The sequence below is a fragment of the Macrobrachium nipponense genome, chromosome 24 (assembly GCF_015104395.2).
Source record: "Macrobrachium nipponense isolate FS-2020 chromosome 24, ASM1510439v2, whole genome shotgun sequence".
Lineage (NCBI taxonomy): Eukaryota > Metazoa > Arthropoda > Malacostraca > Decapoda > Palaemonidae > Macrobrachium > Macrobrachium nipponense.
Genome location: NC_061091.1, coordinates 78,936,628 through 78,957,317, shown reverse-complemented (window position 1 = coordinate 78,957,317; position 20,690 = coordinate 78,936,628). Strand labels below are relative to the sequence as shown.

At 37.5% G+C, this 20,690-nt stretch overlaps 4 long non-coding RNA genes across 4 annotated transcripts; 2 read left to right on the top strand and 2 right to left on the bottom strand.

The window, feature by feature from the left end:
* Positions 1-2,443: 2,443 nt before the first annotated feature.
* Positions 2,444-15,997, top strand: LOC135205844 (uncharacterized). The gene is made up of 2 exons (XR_010312624.1): positions 2,444-2,500; positions 15,722-15,997. It is a non-coding gene; the product is annotated as an uncharacterized LOC135205844 (long non-coding RNA).
* On the top strand, positions 5,313-6,103 carry LOC135205843 (uncharacterized). The gene is made up of 2 exons (XR_010312623.1): positions 5,313-5,580; positions 5,828-6,103. It is a non-coding gene; the product is annotated as an uncharacterized LOC135205843 (long non-coding RNA).
* LOC135204439 (uncharacterized) lies at positions 10,495-11,029 on the bottom strand. The gene is made up of 2 exons (XR_010312220.1): positions 10,976-11,029; positions 10,495-10,771 (listed from the first exon to the last, which is right to left on the bottom strand). It is a non-coding gene; the product is annotated as an uncharacterized LOC135204439 (long non-coding RNA).
* Positions 12,958-13,492, bottom strand: LOC135204430 (uncharacterized). Its single transcript, XR_010312213.1, has 2 exons — positions 13,436-13,492; positions 12,958-13,233 (listed from the first exon to the last, which is right to left on the bottom strand). It is a non-coding gene; the product is annotated as an uncharacterized LOC135204430 (long non-coding RNA).
* Positions 15,998-20,690: the final 4,693 nt, after the last annotated feature.

The following is a 20,690-nucleotide window of genomic DNA, read 5'->3' as shown; positions in this document are numbered from 1 at the left end:
CCGTTTAAACTCAAGAGAAATCGATTCTAACACAAAGCAAAGACCTTGTCGATAGAAAGGACAGTATCTTGAGCTTTCATCTCTTATTTAGTAAAGTGTGTACATTTATTTCTCTTTTCTAATTGCTGATTTCTTCTTATATTGTATTTCATATTACCTTATCTCCCTTATTTCAAATGAACACCATATTGTTTGGTAGCTTTAATTTCAAGTCAGTGGCCCCAGTTGAGGGGTTGTTATTTTATGAATGGGGTTCATCTTGTGAATAATAATAATAATAATAATAATAATAATAATAATAATAATAATAATAATAATAATAATAATAAAAAAGCATATCCTTCCGCCTGAGTAACTGGATACGAAGAAGAGCTGATATCATGGAATAAGGCATAATTCCTTTGGAAAGGGTTAGAGAAGTAATTTTTCACAACAACCTGTTAGTTACTGAAGCATTCTGTATATTCGTTACTTTGAATTATTATAAAAATATAATAGTAACTGGGCAAGGGTTCCTTAACTTAGGGATAGGCCCTCAGATATAAAAATTGCTTAAAGGACAAAAAAAAAAAAAAAAAAACATTATAATATATTTCTATAAGGATAAAGATAAACTCACAAGTTCCACCAGTATTGAAACTTCATTTGCATCTATCTATTGAATTCCATTCCATTTAAGATACATAAACAGCGTCGAAATAATGAAATATGTAGATGTGATGAAACGAATAATGCAAATTACAAAAGATTACGTTAAGCTTCAATAAACTTGGTGAAAAAATCATAACAAAGAATTTGTGTATACATTTGAAAAGGAGAGAGAGAGAGAGAGAGAGAGAGAGAGAGAGAGAGAGAGAGAGAGAGAGAGAGAGAGAGAGAGATTGAATTCCCACGACAAGAGAAGACAGACATTCTAGATTATGTCATAAAAAAATCGAAATAGAGAGGAAAGACCATCATCCAATTCACCTTTCCCTAATATCTCCTCATTTTATAGATTTGCTCTCTAATTAAACCTTCAACTGTTCCCTAATAGATAAAAAAAACAATGTTTTTTTTAATAGAAGTTACTACAACTGAAGGTTATGGAATGACCCTCACGATGACAAAGCAATGTTTTGACTCTCGTTGGCACTGAAAGAAGGCCCAGTTTTTGCTTACTCGATGCTGGTATATAAGACGTGACTGCTAAGGCAGGACATTCACTCACTCAAGTGCCTCTGTCGACTGAACACTCCTCAACCTCAGCTCTTCAATATGAAGTTGGTGAGTCATTGAGCACATCAGGTTGAGTTCTGATTTACAAATCAATATATGAATACGTCTCTGAGTAAATTCATGAATTATATCTAAATTTATATATGAATTGTGTTTGTATATATAAAAGATATATATAGATAGATTATTGCACTGAGATTAATGAATTTAAGGCTTAAAGATGATTTTCCAGTCTCTGAATGACTGATAATCGACGATTCCTTCTCATATTGCAGATTGGCTCAATGCTGTTGCTTCTGGTGGCTCTGTTTGCCATCTTGGGATCTCTGAGGGCCATGCCGGAGCCTGAAGCCGACCCTGGCTTCCTGGGTGGTGGATACTATAGGCCTTATTACAGACCCATCATCAGCTATGGCTATGGAGGCTAGGTGGTTTTACGGAGGCTATGGATGGTAAATGTTTCTCTTAATGACGACGTCGAGAAAGATTCTTCGGATTCTTCAAATGTTCTGAAGCTACTTTGTTAATTAGGTTTCACAATAAATTAAAGATAAAATGTCTTTTTTTATTTCTCCGGATTTTGTACAATATACTGATTTTTCAGAGCACAATGTAGCTGATGCTCATTTGCATGCGTCATAGCTTGGCCTTTAGAACATTTTCTGAACAAGAATAACTTTTCAATAACTGTTTACATCAACATTATGTGTTTTTGAAGAAAAAAATCTCGTAGAATCGTTATTGACCAAAAGTTTGATTAAATCTTGGCTAGTCTCTTGAAGCAAAGAAAGTGAGGCTAGAAAGAAGAAAGTGATGAAAGTATAATGATTCCAAAGAGACACCTTTCCTTTCGATTACAATGTACGTTAAAGCGATGAATGAATTTTTCACATGAGATTATTCAATGTAAGATTATCAAACTGAAATTCATGATGTCTCTCGTAGAGAGAGAGAGAGAGAGAGAGAGAGAGAGAGAGAGAGAGAGAGAGAACATTGATCTGTGTTCCTCTTTTGTAAATTCTTCGCAATTTCTAGATTTATAACTCAAGCCTCCTTTTATTCATTGATACAAAAAAATTATATTAGCAACAAAAATTTAGATAATGTCCTTCATAATGACAAAGCAATGTTTCCGGGGCTCTCGTTGGCACTGAAACAACACCCAGTTTTTGCTTGCTCGATGCTGGTATATAAGACGTGACTGCTAAGGCAGGACATTCACTCACTCAAGTGCCTCTGTCGACTGAACACTCCTCAACCTCAGCTCTTCAATATGAAGGTGGTGAGTCAATGAGCACATCAGGTCCAGTTCTTATTCACAAGTCAATATATGAATACGTCTTTGAGTAAATTCAAGATTTATATCTAAATTTCAATGAATATGTGCTTATATATAAAGACTATTGCAGAGATTAATCGTGACTAAGACTTTAAAAATGATTTCCAGTCTCTGAATAACTGAAGATCGACGACTCCTTCTCATATTGCAGATTGGCGCAATGCTGTTGCTTCTGGTATCTCTGTTCGCCATGTTAGGATGATCTGAGGCCATGCCGGAGCCTGAAGCCGATCCTGGCTTCCTGGGTGGTGGATACTATAGGCCTTATTACAGACCCATCATCAGCTATGGCTATGGAGGCTATGGTGGCTACGGAGGCTATGGATGGTAAATGTTTCTCTTAATGATGACGTCGAGAAAGATTTTTCAGATTCTTCAAATGTTCCCGAAGCTACTTTGTAATTAGGTTTTACAATAATTTACAGATAAAATGTCTTCTTTCATTTCTCCAGATTTTGTGCAATAGACTGATTTTAAAAAGCATTGCAGCTGTTGTTCATTTGTATGCGTCATACCTTGGCCTTCGGAATATTTTCTGAACAAGAATAAGTTCTAAATAACTTTTTACATCAATTTTACGTGTGATTTTGGGCAAAATAATCTCTCGTGTAATCACTGTTAGATTGAAATGTTTGATTGAATCTTCCCATGGCTGAAGTTGCCTAATTCTTGGCCAGCCCCTTTAGGTCAATGAAGCAAGAACGAAGAAAGCGAGGAAAGTATAAAGAACCCAATAGACATCTTTCTTTTTCCTTGAACTGGGGAAAGCTGCAGTGACTGAGAAGCACAGCAGAACCTAGAAGAATCCAGACCACATAAAGGTTTGTAAAACCACAAAGCAGTAACATCAGAACCATCGCCTTCAGAGAATGAGAACACATCATAGAATGAGAAATATATTAGGTGGAAAATAAAGGTTATTTTTGAGTGATGCTGAGTAGATCTTCCTCATGAACTGAGCCAAGAAGTATACAGGCGAGAGACACCTCGAAGAATCCAGGTATTTGTCCCTTAAGATTGAGACGCTCGAATACTGAATTCATCTTCATTTGTGGGGAGGGAAGTTCTGTACGAAGTGAACGTGTCTATTAATTAATGCCATACAATACATTGTGAAAAGTCTGCAGACGCCCTGTGACATTCGCCAGCATCCAGATATAATGTCTGCTAAAACCTAAGAGATGGAGACTTGGCTAATTGATTTCGTACTGTTCATTACTCCTTAGAATGCTTTACACACACGCTAACTACATATAAATATCTGTAATTATATTGACAATTATAGACACTATATTCTTTGGAAGCTTGAATTTCAAGTTAATGGACCTTGTAGGACTTCCTCCATATGAATAGGGTTTATCTTCTGAATAATATTAGTAATAATAATAATTCTTTGCTTACTATGTAGTTCCTGAAGTAGTTGTAACCCATTACTTTTCGTACAAAAGCAGGTTCCAGGTTCCAGGTTCCAGCCCTCGCAAGAATGACAGGCAAGTGGTATGTGGTATCCAACAGTCCAAGGCCTCGAAGAAAAATTAATCCTTCTCCATTTATGGATACTTTCCAGACTGTTCAGAAATAGACAAGGCATTGGAAACCTCTTACGGAAGAAACCAGACAATGCCGAATGTCCTCAAGGCTCTCACTTGGGAATATGACGTAAGAGAATAGACCAGGTTAAGCTTTTGCTAAGCCACTGATTGCTAAGCACTGATCAGACCCAGCAGTTTTGCAAAGACTAACTTATCTGCTGAATTATTATTGCAAATTCGAGAAATCATTTCCTGACAGAGCAATGGGAAAAGAGCAACTATTTCCTATCCACGACTCTTGGGTAGGAAGGCGATATGGAATTCAGCGAAGTTTGAAAATTCACGAAAGAAACAAGTCATCTTTATGAATGATATATGTTCCCTCTGAAAGGAACTTTGTTATTTACTTAGATATTCATTAATATTATTATCATTTCAGTAGATGAAACCTATACACATGGAACAATCACAGAGGGGTCTGACTTGAAATTCAAGCATCCAAAGATCATGATACAGAGCCAGCGATTTTTCCTTACCCTGGGGGAGACGAGAACCTGTGATATCTGAGTGGCATGCCCCGACACTAACCACTATGCCACTCGACCAGCTAAATTGTGCATAGTATCTAAGATAAGTGATATGAATGTTTTAACGAAGTTTTTTCTTATGTTTACCTACTTTCATCAAATGATATATATTATAGCTTTATTATTATATAAACCAAATTTATGAAAACCAGTCAAGTAATCAATTATTATTGCAATAAGAAAAAATATTAGAAAAGAAGGAATGCTTTGAATAAGAGAGAAAGAATCTGACTGAAAATATTCTCAGGAAGACTCGTCACTCGTCAGTCGCTCGAACCGTCTTGTTCTTGAAGAATATCAACTGAACGAATCAGTCAAGAATGTGGTCTGAACAATTAAGGAAATAGAGAAACACACAGCAATCAACTATAGGATGGGATGGAAAGAAGTTGATAAAGTCTTCATTGCAATCACTTGCTTTTGAGGTAAAATGTTCCATAACAAATTATTCGTTGTCTAAATACTTTGCAGCAAAGGTATTCCTATATGTTTATACAAATGAAATGAGAGAGAGAGAGAGAGAGGAGAGAGATGAGAGAGAAGAGAGAGAGAGAGAGAGAGAGAGAGAGAGAGAGAGAGAGAGAGAATGTAATAAATTTTAGGCAATAAAAAAAAATATTGGCCAGTAGTCCCCTTCCGCAAGTACAATTTCTAGATTTATAACTCAACCTTCTTTTATTCATTGATACAAAAACATTGTTATATTAGCAACAAAAGGTTATATATTGTTCCTCACGATGACAAAGCAATATTTCCGTGGCTCTCGTTGGCACTGAAACAAGGCCCAGTTTTTGCTTGCTCGATGCTGGTATATAAGACGTGACTGCTGAGGCAGGACAATCACTCACTCAAGTGCCTCTATCGACTGAACACTCCTCAACATCAGCTCTGCAATATGAAGGTGGTGAGTCAATGAGCACCTCAGGTCCAGTTCTGATTTACAAATCAATATTTAGATATAATTCATGAATTTACTCAGAGACATATTCATTGAATATGTCTCTGAGTAAATTCATGAATTATATCTAAATTTATAGGAATATGCTTTTATATACAAAGACTATTGCACTGAGATTAATCAAGATTAAGACTTAAAGATGATTTCCAGTCTCTGAATAACTGATAATCGATGATTCCTTCTCATATTGCAGATTGGCGCAATGTTGTTCCTTCTGGTGGCTCTGTTTGCCATCTTGGGATCCTCTGAGGCCATGCCGGAGCCTGAAGCCGATCCTGGCTTCCTCGGTGGTGGATACTATAGGCCTTATTACAGACCCATCATCAGCTATGGCTATGGAGGCTATGGTGGTTATGGAGGCTATGGATGGTAAATGTTTCTCTTAATGACGACGTCGAGATTCTTCAGATTCTTCAAATGTTCCTGAAGCTACTTTGTAAAAAGGTTTCACAATAAATTATAGATAAAATGTCTTCTTTCATTTCTCCAGATTTTGTACAATAGGCTGATTTTAAAAAGCACAATGCAGCTGTTACTCCTTTGCATGCGTCATAGCTTGGCCTTCAGAACATTTTCTGAACAAAAATAACTTCTCAATAACTATTTACATAATTTTTACTTGTGATTTTGGACAAAAGATCTCTCGTTGAATCGTTATTTGACCAACAGTTTGATTGAATCTACCTATAGCTGAAATTGCTCAATTCTTGGTCAGCCTCTTCAAGCAAAGAAAGTGAGGCTTGAAAGAAGAATGTGAAGAAAGTATAAAGAGCAGTAAATAAAAAGAGAGACTACTAAAAACACCAACCATCCATGATCAGAGGTGAAGATGGAATGAGTTACAGTTGGCAGAGAGATGCGACGACAACTATGCCAGGTACAAAGGTGACGAGGACAAATTACCGTTTAATGAGGGCACCAGTCTTTCAATATATAACGACTCCAGCGTTGTTAGTTGGTGAGGATGTTTGACATAATCAATTATTTTAAAATGTTCTTTTTGAATTTCAGTCTTGCATATTATAGAGTGGTTTCTGATATTGGAAAATTCTGGTTGTTTTATCCTCTGACCTGTACGGAAGCTAAAGGCCTCAAATGGGCTTACAATATCTGACCCTCAGCAACCTCCGAGTCGATCCAACGTAAGATCCCGGACATCCAGGGCATGTGAATTTATAAATAACGTTGGATCTCATGAAGGGCTGAAGGCGATCTTTGAAGTTAAAAAACGATCGAATAGTGCAAGGATTACTCAACACAAGCCTGACTTTAAGACAGGGAATTTCCTGTTCAATTTAATTATATGAGTGAGGTTTAAGATAAATTTTGAATCGGACAAATATGGAACAGTAGCATAAAATATTTTCTTTGTTACATCAAAAGTAGTTGATGATGGATGCAAAAATTTGGAAAGTACCTTGTTGGTGATATTAAGGTAACGAGAAATAACTCGGAATTCACCACGGCGGTATACAGAAAACGAACTAATATGGGATTAACCAATAACTTTTATAGCTCTTGCCAATACTCATTTAAACTCTACACCATCTATACCCTGATTAATAGAGCTCTCAAATATTCTTCCTCGTGGCAAATATTTCATAACGAAATGACTTTCTTGGCAAACTTTTTCAAAGCCAATTCATTTCCACAAGATATAGTACATAAAATCACCAACAAGGTACTTTCCAAATTTTTCCATCCATCATCAACTACTTTTGATATACCGAAGAAAATATTTTATGCTACTGTTCCATATTTGTCCGATTCAAAATTTATCTTAAACCTCACTCGTATAATTGAACAGGAAATTCCCTGTCTTAAAGTCAGGCTTGTGTCGAGTAATCCTTGCACTATTCGATCGTTTTTTAATTTCAAAGATCGCCTTCAGCCCTTCATGAGATCCAACGTTATTAATAAATTCACATGCCCTGGATGTCCGGGCTCTTACATTGGATCAACTCGGAGGTGCTGAGGGTCAGATATGTAAGCCAATTTAGGCTTTAGCTTCCGTACAGGTAAGAGGATAAAACAACCAGAATTTTCCAATATCAGAAACCACTCTATAATATGCAAGACTGAAATTTCAAAAAGAACATTTTAATTTTTAAAATAATTGATTATGTCAAACATCCTCACCAACTAACAACGCTGGAGTCGTTATATATTGAAAGACTGGTGCCCTCATTAAACGGTAATTTGTCCTCGTCACCTTTGTACCTGGCATAGTTGTCGTCGCTTCTCTCTGCCAACTGTAACTCATTCCATCTTCGCCTCTGATCATAGACGGTTGGTGTTTTTAGTAGTCTCTCTTTTTATTTACTGCTCTTTTTAATCTTTTTTAGACTTTATTTTTAAAATTGTGAATTCCTTTTAATTTTATATGATTGTTTATAATATGTCTTTGTATTTTATTCACAGACTGATGATGCACAGAGAGTATGTGCGAAACGTATCATATGCAATAAACTTGGCCTTTTAAAATCTCGTACCATGGACTCCTTCTAGACACTTTATAATTGAATGCAATGAAGCACTATACATATATAGATAAGTATATATAATATATATATATCTATATATATATAATATATATATATATATATATATATAAAAGTGCCCCAAAGCACCACAAAGAAAGTGAAAAGGCGGTCACAAAATAACTTCCTCTTCCGTAACTTCTACGAGAGACTTCATGAATTTCAGTTTGATCATTTTTTTTAATCATATCATGCGAAAAATTCAGTCTTCGCCTTTACGTACATCCTGATGAAGAAGTTATTTACGCAAAATCCTGTACAGAGTAGTTCTCATCCTGTGGTGTAGGTGCTTCTTTTGTCACTGCTTTCGATAGCTGCTTTTGTGCTTTATCAAACCTTTATGTGGTCTGGATTCTTTTGGGTTCTGCTGTGCTTCTCAGTCACTGAAACTTCCTCCAGTTCAAGTAAAAGGAAAGACGTCTATTGGTTTCTTTATACTTTCCTCACTTTCTTCTTTCTTGCTTTCTTCACCTAAAGGTGAATTGGCTAATTTTGGCCATAAGTAGTTTCAATAAAACTTTACAATCTAATGATGATTATACGAGAGATTTTTTGTAAAAAAAACCAGAATCGCACATAAAATTGATGTAAAAATTTATTGAAAAATTGTCCTTGTTCAGAAACTATTCTGAAGGCCAAGCTATGACGCATCCAAATGAGCAACAGCTGCATTGTGCTTTTAAAAATCACTCTATTGTATAAATACTGGAGAAATTAAATAAGACATTTTATCTGTAATTTATTGTGAAACCTAATTAAAAAGTAGCTTCAGGAACATTTGAAGAGTCTGAAGAATCTTTTTCGACGTCATCATTAAGAGAAACATTTACCATCCATAGCCTCCATAACCACCATAGCCTCCATAGCCATAGCTGATGATAGGTCTGTAATAAGGCCTATAGTATCCACCACCGAGGAAGGCAGGATCGGCTTCAGGCTCCGGCATGGCCTCAGAGGATCCCAAGATGGCGAACAGAGCCACCAGAAGCAACAGCATTGAGCCATAAGGTAATATGAAATACAATAAGAAGAGATCAGCAATTAGAAAAGAGAAATAAATGTACACATTTACTAAATAAAAAGATAAAAGCTCAAGATACTGTCCTTTCTGTCGACAAGGTCTTTGTTGTGTTAGAATCGATTTCTCTTGAGTTTAAACGGATTCTCTTTGTTAAAACACAATTCCAGCCATACCTGGACGCACATTTAACTGAGTGACCATGATTTCCCAGAATTATCTTTTTGTACAGACAGACCAGACAGCAATCCCAGTACTGAGATTTTCTGTTGGAAACATGACACCACGATTAGTCAATGTTCAACTTATTTTTTCGAAGGTATTGAAAGGTCTATTGTCTAATTCACTCTTGTAGGCTGTTTTCTTTCTGTTTTAAGTTTCAGTGTCGTTCAGATTTTCCAGCACAGTTTATTTCGTGGATCAGAAGTTCCGGTTCCATTTTCTTGTATTGTTTACTTTTTTTAACATAACAGTGCCCCAAAGCACCACGAAGAAAGTGAAAAGGCGGCCACAGAATAACTTCCTCTTCCGTAACTTCTATGGGAGACATCATGAATTTCAGGTTATTATTTGTTTTTAGTTTTATTGGGAAGTGTTGGTAACAGCAGAACGGGAGGCAAATTGAGGATATACAAGGAAGAAAACTAGGAGCAGCAAGAGCTTATTAAGTTCTGAGAAGAAACGTTTGTTCAAGGCATGAAATTAGCTTGAAAACTAAGATGGAAATATTTAATGCAGTAGTACTGCCAGTCCTGATGTATGGTTCGTCCACCTGGGCACTGATCAGAACAGAGGAGAGAAGGTTAGATGCTTTTGAGATGAAGCTGCTGAGGAGGATACTTGGCCTTAAATGAGAGCACTGAGAGCAGCACAAATAGGAAGAAGACCGCTGGAAAGGCCAAGAACGAGGTGGATTTACATAATTGTCAGATCTTGAAGAAGAAATCTAGAACCTAGAGGAATTGAGGGAAATGGCTCAGGATAGAGACAGATGGAAAGGAACTGTATACGCCACTGGCCATTGTCGGGAAGATAAATTAAGTAAAGTAAGTAAGTCTTTGCTTAAAAAGACTTACCACAAATAGGGCAATTTTGGCCATAGGTAGATTCAATCAAACTGTCGGTTTAATGTTGATTCTACGAGAGATTTTCGTGTCCAAGATCCCACACAGAATTGATATAAAAAGTTTTTGAAAAGCTATTCTCATTCTGAAAATATTTTGAAGGCCAAGCAACAGCTGTAGTGTGCTTATAAAGATACCTTTTATTCTGAAATAAATATTGGGGAAATGAAAGAAGACATTTTATCTGTAGTTTATTGTGAAACATAATTACAGAGTAGCTTCAGGAACATTTGAAGAATCTGAAGAATCTTTCATGTCGTCATTAAGAAAAACATTTACCATCCATAGCCTCCGTAACCACCATAGCCTCCATAGCCATAGCTGATGATGGGTCTGTAATAAGGCCTATAGTATCCACCACCAAGGAAGCCAGGATCGGCTTCAGGCTCCGGCATGGCCTCAGAGGATCCCAAGATGGCAAACAGAGCCACCAGAAGCAACAGCATTGCGCCAATCTGCAATATGAGGAGTCATCGATTATCAATTATTCAGAGACTGGAAATCATCTTTAAGTCTTAATCTTCAATAATCTCTGCAATAATCTTTATGTATAAACACACATTCCTATAAATTTAGATATAAATCCTGAATTTACTCAGGGACGTATTCATATATTGACTTGTGAATCAGAACTGGACCTGATGTGCTCATTGACTCACCACCTTCATATTGAAGAGCTGAGGTTGAGGAGTGTTTAGTCGACAGAGGCACTTGAGTGAGTGAATGTCCTGCCTTAAGCAGTGGGTTGGTCCACGTCTTATATACCAGCATCGAGCAAACAAAAACTGGGCCTTGTTTCGGTGCCAACGAGTGCCACGAAAACATTGCTTCGTCATTATGATTGACAATATATAATCTTTTGTTGTTAATATAACAATGTTTTTATATCAATGAATAAAAGAAGGCTTGAACTATAAATGTAGAAATTGCGAAGAGTTTAAGGAAGAGGAACACTGACCAAAGTTCTCTCTCTCTCTCTCTCTCTCTCTCTCTCTCTCTCTCTCTCTCTCTCTCTCTCTCTCATATTTTATTTGAAGACATGCGTAGTGGTAATTTCTCTGTAGAATCTTTCGACAATGAATAAGTTCTTGCAAGATGACTTTTCTAGTCCTTTGCATTGGCAATTTATCTTATTCCTTGTTACTCAGGCATGGTGATGTGCGTCTGCTATTATTATTATCATCATTATGGAGTCGAGTAACAGATCCGTAGTTATGTATGGGTACATATATTCAATGATAAATCTCTACAGAGCTTTCGTGGATCTGTTCAGTGCCTCTTTTGCAGAAAGCTCTCTGTAGTGATTTATTTTTAATATATTTGATCCCTTACATAGTTGTGGTTTTGTTTCTTCATTCCAAGGGGCATGGTATTATTATTATTATTATTATTATTATTATTTTATTATTATTATTATTATTATTATTATTATTATTATTATTATTATCATTATTATTATTCTTATTATTATTATTACATTAATTATGATTATTATTATTATTATTATTATTATCATTTTTGTTATTATTATTATTGACATATTATCAAAGTAATTACTATTTTATGAGGCTTAAGAGAGGTATTTTTTACTATTTTTCTCTTGCCAAAAAGCAAGATTAATTCAGAATAAAACTTTGTCAACCTTCTTCGTAACCTCATAAGAAAGTCTGGATTATTTCCTTTATTATTGAGACCATAGTCTTCAAGGATTTCTTTTATTGGTGCACTTTAGGTAAAACAGGTTTTGGGGGATTTTTAGGTGTTCCTGAAAATATATCAGTCAAATTCTTTACTTGTTATTCAAGCCATTCTTTCTTCTCATATTTTTTTCAGTTTTTCAATAATGACAGCTGAGCTCTAATGTCCATACCTAACTGAACGTTTAGGTATGGAAAACAGCTCAGCTATTTTAACCACACAAATGACCATAATAAGCTGGAATTTGTCACTTTTAATTTATAGCAGCAAATGTTTGTTCAAAAGCCAGTTGGTAGAATCAGCTTTGATTAAACAAAGAAGCCCAGGAAGGATGGGAATTAAACAGTTCCCTGGTGTCCTCTGGCCTCATTAACTCCCGTCTGGCGACTCATCCGGTGGTCGGATGTTCTTGGACACCCGCTTGAGAAACAGCCTAAGGATTAACTCGTCAATGTCATCCGATTTCCAGTGTCCTCCTGACAGGTTGATATTGTTGGCTTGATTGATGAGAGCAGATTCCAGCATCTCCCTTTTGTACGGACAGCTACTTTTGAAAACCAGCTCTGCCCACTCCAGTTCATATTATGGCATTTGTCCCTAATTTGTAGGAAAAGAAAATCCTGAGTTCTCTGATGCGTATCGAACTGACCTTTTGTGCTGCTGGTAATCTTTGTCAAGTTGGATCTACCAGTTTCCCCAACGTAAATCTCAGTACAATTGCTACACGGTATCTTGTAAACTCCAGCTTCTTCTCCTCTTTTATTTAAGTAATACGTTAAAGAGCCAACTCCCTGATGGATTTGGGATCGTGAAAGATTAAAGAATTATTAGACCTGAATATTTTGAAGGCCAAGCTTTCATGCATGCAAATAAACAAAAGCTGCCTAGTGCTTTTGAAAATAACTTTATTCCTGAATAAATATTGGAGAAATTAAAGAAGACATTTTATCTGTAGTTTATTGTGAAACATAATTACAAAGTAGCTTCAGGAACATTTGAAGAATCTGAAGAATCTTGATGTCGTCATTAAGAGAAACATTTACCATCCATAGCCTCCGTAACCACCATAGCCTCCATAGCCATAGCTGATGATGGGTCTGTAATAAGGCCTATAGTATCCACCACCCAGGAAGCCAGGATCGGCTTCAGGCTCCGGCATGGCCTCAGAGGATCCCAAGATGGCGAACAGAGCCACCAGAAGCAACAGCATTGCGCCAATCTGCAATATGAGAAGGAATCGTCGATTACAATCAGTTATTCAGAGACTGGAAAGTCTTAATCTTGAATAATCTCAGTGCATAAATCTTTATATATAAACATAGATGCATTTAAATTTAGATATACTTCATGAATTTACTCAAAGACGTAATCATATATTGATTTGTGAATCAGAACTGGACCTTATGTGCTCATTGACTCACCACCTTCATATTGAAGAGCTGAGGTTGAGGAGTGTTCAGTCGACAGAGGCACTTGAGTGAGTGAATGTCCTGCCTCAGCAGTCACTTCTTATATACCAGCATCGAGCAAACAAAAACTGGGCCTTGTTTCAGTGCCAACGAGAGCCATGGATACATTGGTTTATCATTATGAAGGACATTATATAAATTTTTATTGCTAATATAATTTTTTTTGTATCAATGAATAAAAGGAGGCTTGAGTTATAAATCTAGAAATTGCGAAGAATTTACAGATGAGGAACACTGACCAATGTTCTCTCTCTCTCTCTCTCTCTCTCTCTCTCTCTCTCTCTCTCTCTCTCTCTCTCTCTCTCTCTCTCTCTCTCTCTTTACTATTTTTTTAAAACGGTGTAATAATTTTACTACCAGTTGTTTTGAGAGCGAATAGTGGTGATTTCCAGTGGTGATTTGCATTATTCCATGTCACTCACCTGGAGATATGTGTCTATATTATTATTTTATTATTATTATTTTTTTTTTTTGCTCTATCACAGTCCTCCAATTCGACTGGGTGGTATTTATAGTGTGGGGTTCCGGGTTGCACCCTGCCTCCTTAGGAGTCCATCACTCTCCTTACTATATGTGCCGTTTCTAGGATCACACTCTCATGCTGAGTCCTGGAGCTACTTCAGCCTCTAGTTTTTCTAGATTCCTTTTCAGGGATCTTGGGATCATGCCTAGTGCTCCTATGATTATGGGTACGATTTCCACTGGCATATCCCATATCCTTCTTATTTCTATTTTCAGATCTTGATACTTATCCACTTTTTCCCTCTCCTTCTCTTCAACTCTGGTGTCCCATGGTATTGCGACATCAATGAGTGATACTTTCTTCTTGACTTTGTCAATCAACGTCACGTCTGGTCTGTTTGCACGTATCACCCTATCCGTCCTGATACCATAGTCCCAGAGTATCTTTGCCTGATCGTTTTCTATCACTCCCTCAGGTTGGTGCTCGTACCACTTATTACTGCAAGGTAGCTGATGTTTCTTGCACAGGCTCCAGTGGAGGGCTTTTGCCACTGAAGCATGCCTCTTTTTGTACTGGTTCTGTTCAAGTGCCGGGCATTCGCTTGCTATGTGGTTTATGATTTCATTTTTCGTATTGCATTCCTACATATGGAGAGATGTTATTTCCGTCTATCGTTCTTTGAACATATCTGGTTCTTAGGGACTGATCTTTGTGCGCTGTTATCATTCCTTCAGTTTCCTTCTTTAGCTCTCCCCTCTGTAGCCATTGCCATGTGTCATCGCTGGCTAGTTCTTTAGTCTGTCTCATGTATTGTCCGTGCATTGGTTTATTGTGCCAGTCCTCTGTTCTGTGTGTCATTCTCCTGTCTCTGTATATTTCTGGGTCTTCGTCTACTTTTATTAGCCCTTCTTCCCATGCACTCTTTAGCCACTCGTCTTCACTGGTTTCATATATTTTGCCCCAGTGCTCGTTCTTTTCGATGTTGACGCAGTCCTCTATACTTAGTAGTCCTCTCCCTCCTTCCTTTCGTGTTATGTATAGTCTGTCCGTATTTGCTCTTGGGTGTAGTGCTTTGTGTATTGTCATATGTTTCCTGGTTTTCTGATCTATGCTGCGGAGTTCTGCCTTCGTCCATTCCACTATTCCTGCGCTGTATCTGATTACTGGCACTGCCCATGTGTTTATGGCTTATATCATATTTCCGGCGTTGAGTTTTGACTTGAGTATCGCCTTGAGTCTCTGCATATATTCTTTCCTGATCGTATCCTTCATCTCTTGGTGTTTTATATTCCCTCCTTCCATTATTCCTAGGTATTTGTATCCTGTCTCATCTATGTGTTTGATGTTGCCTCCATCTGGTAGTTTATTCCCTTCAGTTCTCGTTACTTCGCCCTTTTGTATGTTGACTAAGGCGCCTTTTTCTATTCCAAACTCCATCCTGATGTCCCCAGATACAATCCTTACAAAAAAAAAAGTCTGGATTAGGGTATCTATTTCCTTGATGCTCTTACCATTCAGCTTGATGTCGTCCATGAACATCAGATGGTTGATTCTGTTGCCTCTTTTCTTGAGTTTGGTACCCGGCATCCATCTTCTGATTCACAAGTCAATATATGAATTCGTCTCTGAGTCAGTTCATGAATTATATCTAAATTTATATGAGTATGTTTTTATATATAAAGATGATTGCGCTTAGATTAATCAAGATTGAGACTTTAAGTATGATTTCCAGTCTCTGTATAATTGATAATTGACGACCCCTTCTCATATTGCAGATTGGCTCAATGCTGTTGCTTCTGGTGGCTCTGTTTGCCATCCTGGGATCCTCTGAGGCCATGCCGGAGCCTGAAGCCGATCCTGGCTTCCTTGGCGGTGGATACTATAGGCCTTATTACAGACCCATCATTAGCTATGGCTATGGAGGCTATGGTGGTTACGGAGGCTATGGATGGTAAACGTTTCTCTTAATGACGACATCAAGATTCTTCAGATTCTTCAAATGTTCCTGAAGCTACTTTGTAATCAGGTTTCACAATAAATTACAAATAAAATGTTTGCTTTCATTTCTCCAGATTTTGTACAATAGACTGATTTTAAAAAGCACAATGCAGCTGTTGCTCATTTGCATGCGTCATAGCTTGGCCTTCAGAATATTTTCTGAAAAAGAATAATATCTCAATAATTTTTACACAAATTTTATTTGTGATTTTAGATACAAAACTCTCGTTTAATCATCATTAGATTGGAAAGTTGGATTGAAACTAGCTATGGCTGAAATTGCCCAATTCTTGGCTAGTCTCTTTAAGCAAAGAAAGTGAGGCAAGAAAGAAGAAAGTATAAAGAACCTAAATGGACACCTTTCCTGCTCCTTTCACTGGGGAAAGTTACAGTGAAGCCGGAGCACAGCAGTAACCAAGAAAGAATACAGACTACTCAGAGCTTTCTGAAAGCAAAAGGCAGCTTTCGAAAGCAGTGACAGAGGATGCACGTCTAAAAGGGAACGAGAAAACTTCAAAATGTGAGAATAAATTAAGATGAAACAAAAGTAAGTCTGGACGACGAGAGACAGACACTGCTCTGCTACCAGCCATTTGTCCCGTGTGACTGGATATTGTTATCAGACCATCGTGGTAAGGAAGTTCACTTTGACTTAGTTCCACCACACACAAGAAGATCAAGCAGTGAGGCCATACACATCTTGGCAAAAGCTATGACATCACAGGCCATGAAAAGATCGAATCCTTAGCCATCTAAGGATACGTCACTAACCATTCAGATTTAAAAAATTCCTTGGAAATTTCATGTGACAGTAACCAACAAATGTCAGAGCTCCACAAGAGTTCCTCCTTTGGACTAAGTTAATAAAGAATAATGACACTGCTACACTAAGACTTATCTTAGCTATGGATAGCTAATCACTAATCAAACCCAGCCACTTTGTAATGTCTGATTGATTATCTTAATTCTTAGGCTTTTTTGGTATAACGCCCAAATCTTGAGGATTCAGAGTAATTGGTAATGAATAGCTGTTTTCCAACCTTAATCTAGGGTCCACGAGGCAGATATGTTCTTCTGTCATTCTGGGTTTCAAGATTCATAGAAGAAATCGGTATGATTCTCAAACAATACATGTGCATTTGAACAAGTATCGGTATATCTGTAATTTACCTACTTGGCTGCATAATTACCTGGATGTTACACGTTCATTGCACCTTGTATACAACCCACACGAATTCTTTGGCGTAGGAGTGCTCATGAAGTGTTGAGCGATTAGTTTCAAAACCATAAAATTTTCAGACATCCATAAATTTATCAACATTGGCGCTGCATCAGTGAAAGTCAGTTAACTAATCATCGACGCAATAAGAAAAAATGAGACAGGAAGGAATATTCGTTTTGAATAAGATCGAAAGAGTTTGACAAAGAATATTCAAAGGAAGAGAATGTCAGTCGAGCGAACTTCTTGTACCTACTGTACTGATTAAAGAAAAAATAGAGACCCAAGGTTTTAGCAATATATGATATGAAATACTTTTAAGGAAATGGAGATAAATGGCAGCATAAATATTTGCTTGTAATTCATTAAAGGCATAGTAGTGATGTTTTTCTACGTGCTGTCATGTGTGTCAGTAATAAAAATAATAATCTTAAGATGCAAAACATATCCCCAGGCCCCAGTAATTGGATACAAAAGATGACTGATGTTATGGAATGTTACAAATTATGACAAGAAAGGGATTCATTCTGCAGAATGCTTCTAAAAACAAATGGAGAGAGAGAGAGAGAGAGAGAGAGAGAGAGAGAGAGAGAGAAGAGGAGAGAGAGAGAGAGAGAGAGAAGCAATAAAATTTTAGGAATTAAAGAAGGACATGGTCAGTGTTCCTCTTCAGAAAATTCTTTGCAATTTCTAGATTTTATAACTCAAGTCTTCTTTTATTCATAGGTACAAAAATATGGTTATATTAACAACAAAAGGTTTATAGATTGTCCCTCACGATGACAAAGCAATGCTTCCGTGGCTCTCGTTGGCACTGAAACAAGGCCCAGTTTTTGCTTGCTCGATGCTGGTATATAAGACGTGACTGCGAAGGCAGGACATTCACTCACTCAAGTGCCTCTGTCGACTGAACACTCCTCAAACCTCAGCTCTTCAATATGAAGGTGGTGAGTCAATGAGCACATCAGGTCCAGTTCTTATTCACAAGTCAATATGTGAATAGTCTCTGAGTCAGTTCATGAATTATATCTAAATTTATAGGAATGTGTTTTTATATATAAAGATGATTGCAAGATGATTGCAAGAAAAAAGGCAACAGAATCAACCATCTGATGTTCATGGACGACATCAAGCTGTATGATAAGAGCATCAAGGAAATAGATACCCTAATCCAGACTGTAAGGATTATATCTGGGGACATCAGGATGGAGTTTGGAATAAAAAATGCGCCTTAGTCAACATACAAAAAGCAGTACGAGAACTGAAGGGATATAAAGCTACCAGGATGGGAACAACATCAAACACATAGATGAGACAGGATACAAATACCTGGGAATAATGGAAGGAGGGGATATAAAACACCAAGAGATGAAGGACACGATCAGGAAAGAATATATGCAGAGACTCAAGGCGATACTCAAGTGAAAACTCAACGCCGAAAATATGATAAAAGCCATAAACACATGGGCAGTGCCAGTAATCAGATACAGCACAGGAATAGTGGAATGGACAAAGGCAGAACTCCGCAGCATAGATCAGAAAACCAGGAAACATATGACAATACACAAAGCACTACACCCAAGCGCAAATACGGACAGACTATACATAACACGAAAGGAAGGAGGGAGAGGACTACTAAGTATAGAGGACTGCGTCAACATCGAGAACAGAGCACTGGGGCAATATCTGAAAACCAGTGAAGACGAGTGGCTAAAGAGTGCATGGGAAGAAGGACTAATAAAAGTAGACGAAGACCCAGAAATATACAGAGACAGGAGAATGACACACAGAACAGAGGACTGGCACAACAAACCAATGCACTGACAATACATGAGACAGACTAAAGAACTAGCCAGCGATGACACATGGCAATGGCTACAGAGGGGAGAGCTATAGAAGGAAACTGAAGGAATGATAAACAGCGGCACAAGATCAGGCCCTAAGAACCAGATATGTTCAAAGAACGATAGACGGAAATAACATCTCTCCCATATGTAGGAAGTGCAATACGAAAAATGAAACCATTAACCACATAGCAAGCGAATGCCCGGCACTTACACAGAACCAGTACAAAAAGAAGCATGATTCAGTGGCAAAAGCCCTCCACTGGAGCCTGTGCAAGAAACATCAGCTACCTGCAGTAATAAGTGTACGAGCACCAACCTGAGGGAGTGATAGAAAACGATCAGGCAAAGATCCTCTCGGGACTATGGTATCAGAAACCGGATAGGGTGATACGTGCAAACAGACCAGACGTGACGTTGATTGACAAGCCAAGAAGAAAGCATTCACTCATTGATGTCGCAATACCATGGGACACCAGAGTTGAAGAGAAGGAGAGGGAAAAAAATAGATAAGTATCAAGATCTGAAAATAGAGATAGAAGGATATGGGATATGCCAGTGGAAATCGTACCATAATCATAGGAGCACTAGGCACGATCCCAAGATCTCTGAAAAGGAATCTAGAAAACCTAGAGGCTGAAGTAGCTCCAGGACTCATGCAGAAGAGTGAGATCCTGGAAACGGCACACATAGTAAGAAAAGTGATGGAACCCCACACTATAAATACCACCCAGTCGAATTGGAGGACTGTGAGAAAGCAAAAAAAAAAAAAAAAAAACTAAAAAAAAAAAAAATAATAATAATAATATTCCCAAGTGAGTGACATGGAATAATGCAAATTACTATTGGAAAGAGTTGGAGAGTAATTTTGCAGAGCAACGTATTTGCTCTCAGAACACCCGGTAGAAAAATTATTAAACCGTTTTAAAAAAAATAGGAGACCTTACCTTACAGACCTTACAGTTCGTTCGGGTTGCCCCAGGTCCCTCAGTGTGAGGCGCCTCTAATGTCTACCAGAGAGTTGCTAGTACATCTTCCGGTATATTTGCATCTTCCAATCTTGGATGGTCTGGGATGCAGTTTAGATATTTGTCGAGCTTATTCTTAAACACATCTACGCTCACTCCTGATATAGTCCTCAGATGAGCTGGCAACGCATTGAATAGACGCTGCATTATCGATGCTGGTGCGTAGTGGATTAATGTTCTGTGTGCTTTCCTTATTTTTCCTGGTATAGTTTTGGGCACTATTAATCTACCTCTGCTTGCTCTTTCTGATATTTTTAGATCCATGATATTTTCTGTTATTCCTTCTATCTGTTTCCATGCCTGAATTATCATGTAGCGTTCTCTTCTCCTTTCTAGACTATATAATTTTAAGGATTGTAGTCTTCCCAGTAGTCTAGGTCCTTAACTTCTTCTATTCTAGCTGTAAAGGACCTTTGTACACTCTCTATTTGTGCAATATCCTTTTGATAGTGTGGGTACCATATCATATTGCAATATTCAAGTGGACTACGAACATATGTTTTATAAAGCATAATCATGTGTTCAGCTTTTCTTGTTTTGAAGTGCCGTAACAACATTCCCATTTTGCTTTACATTTTGCCAACAGAATGGCTATTTGATCATTGCATAACATGTTCCTATTCATCATCACACCAAGGTCTTTAACTGCTTCCTT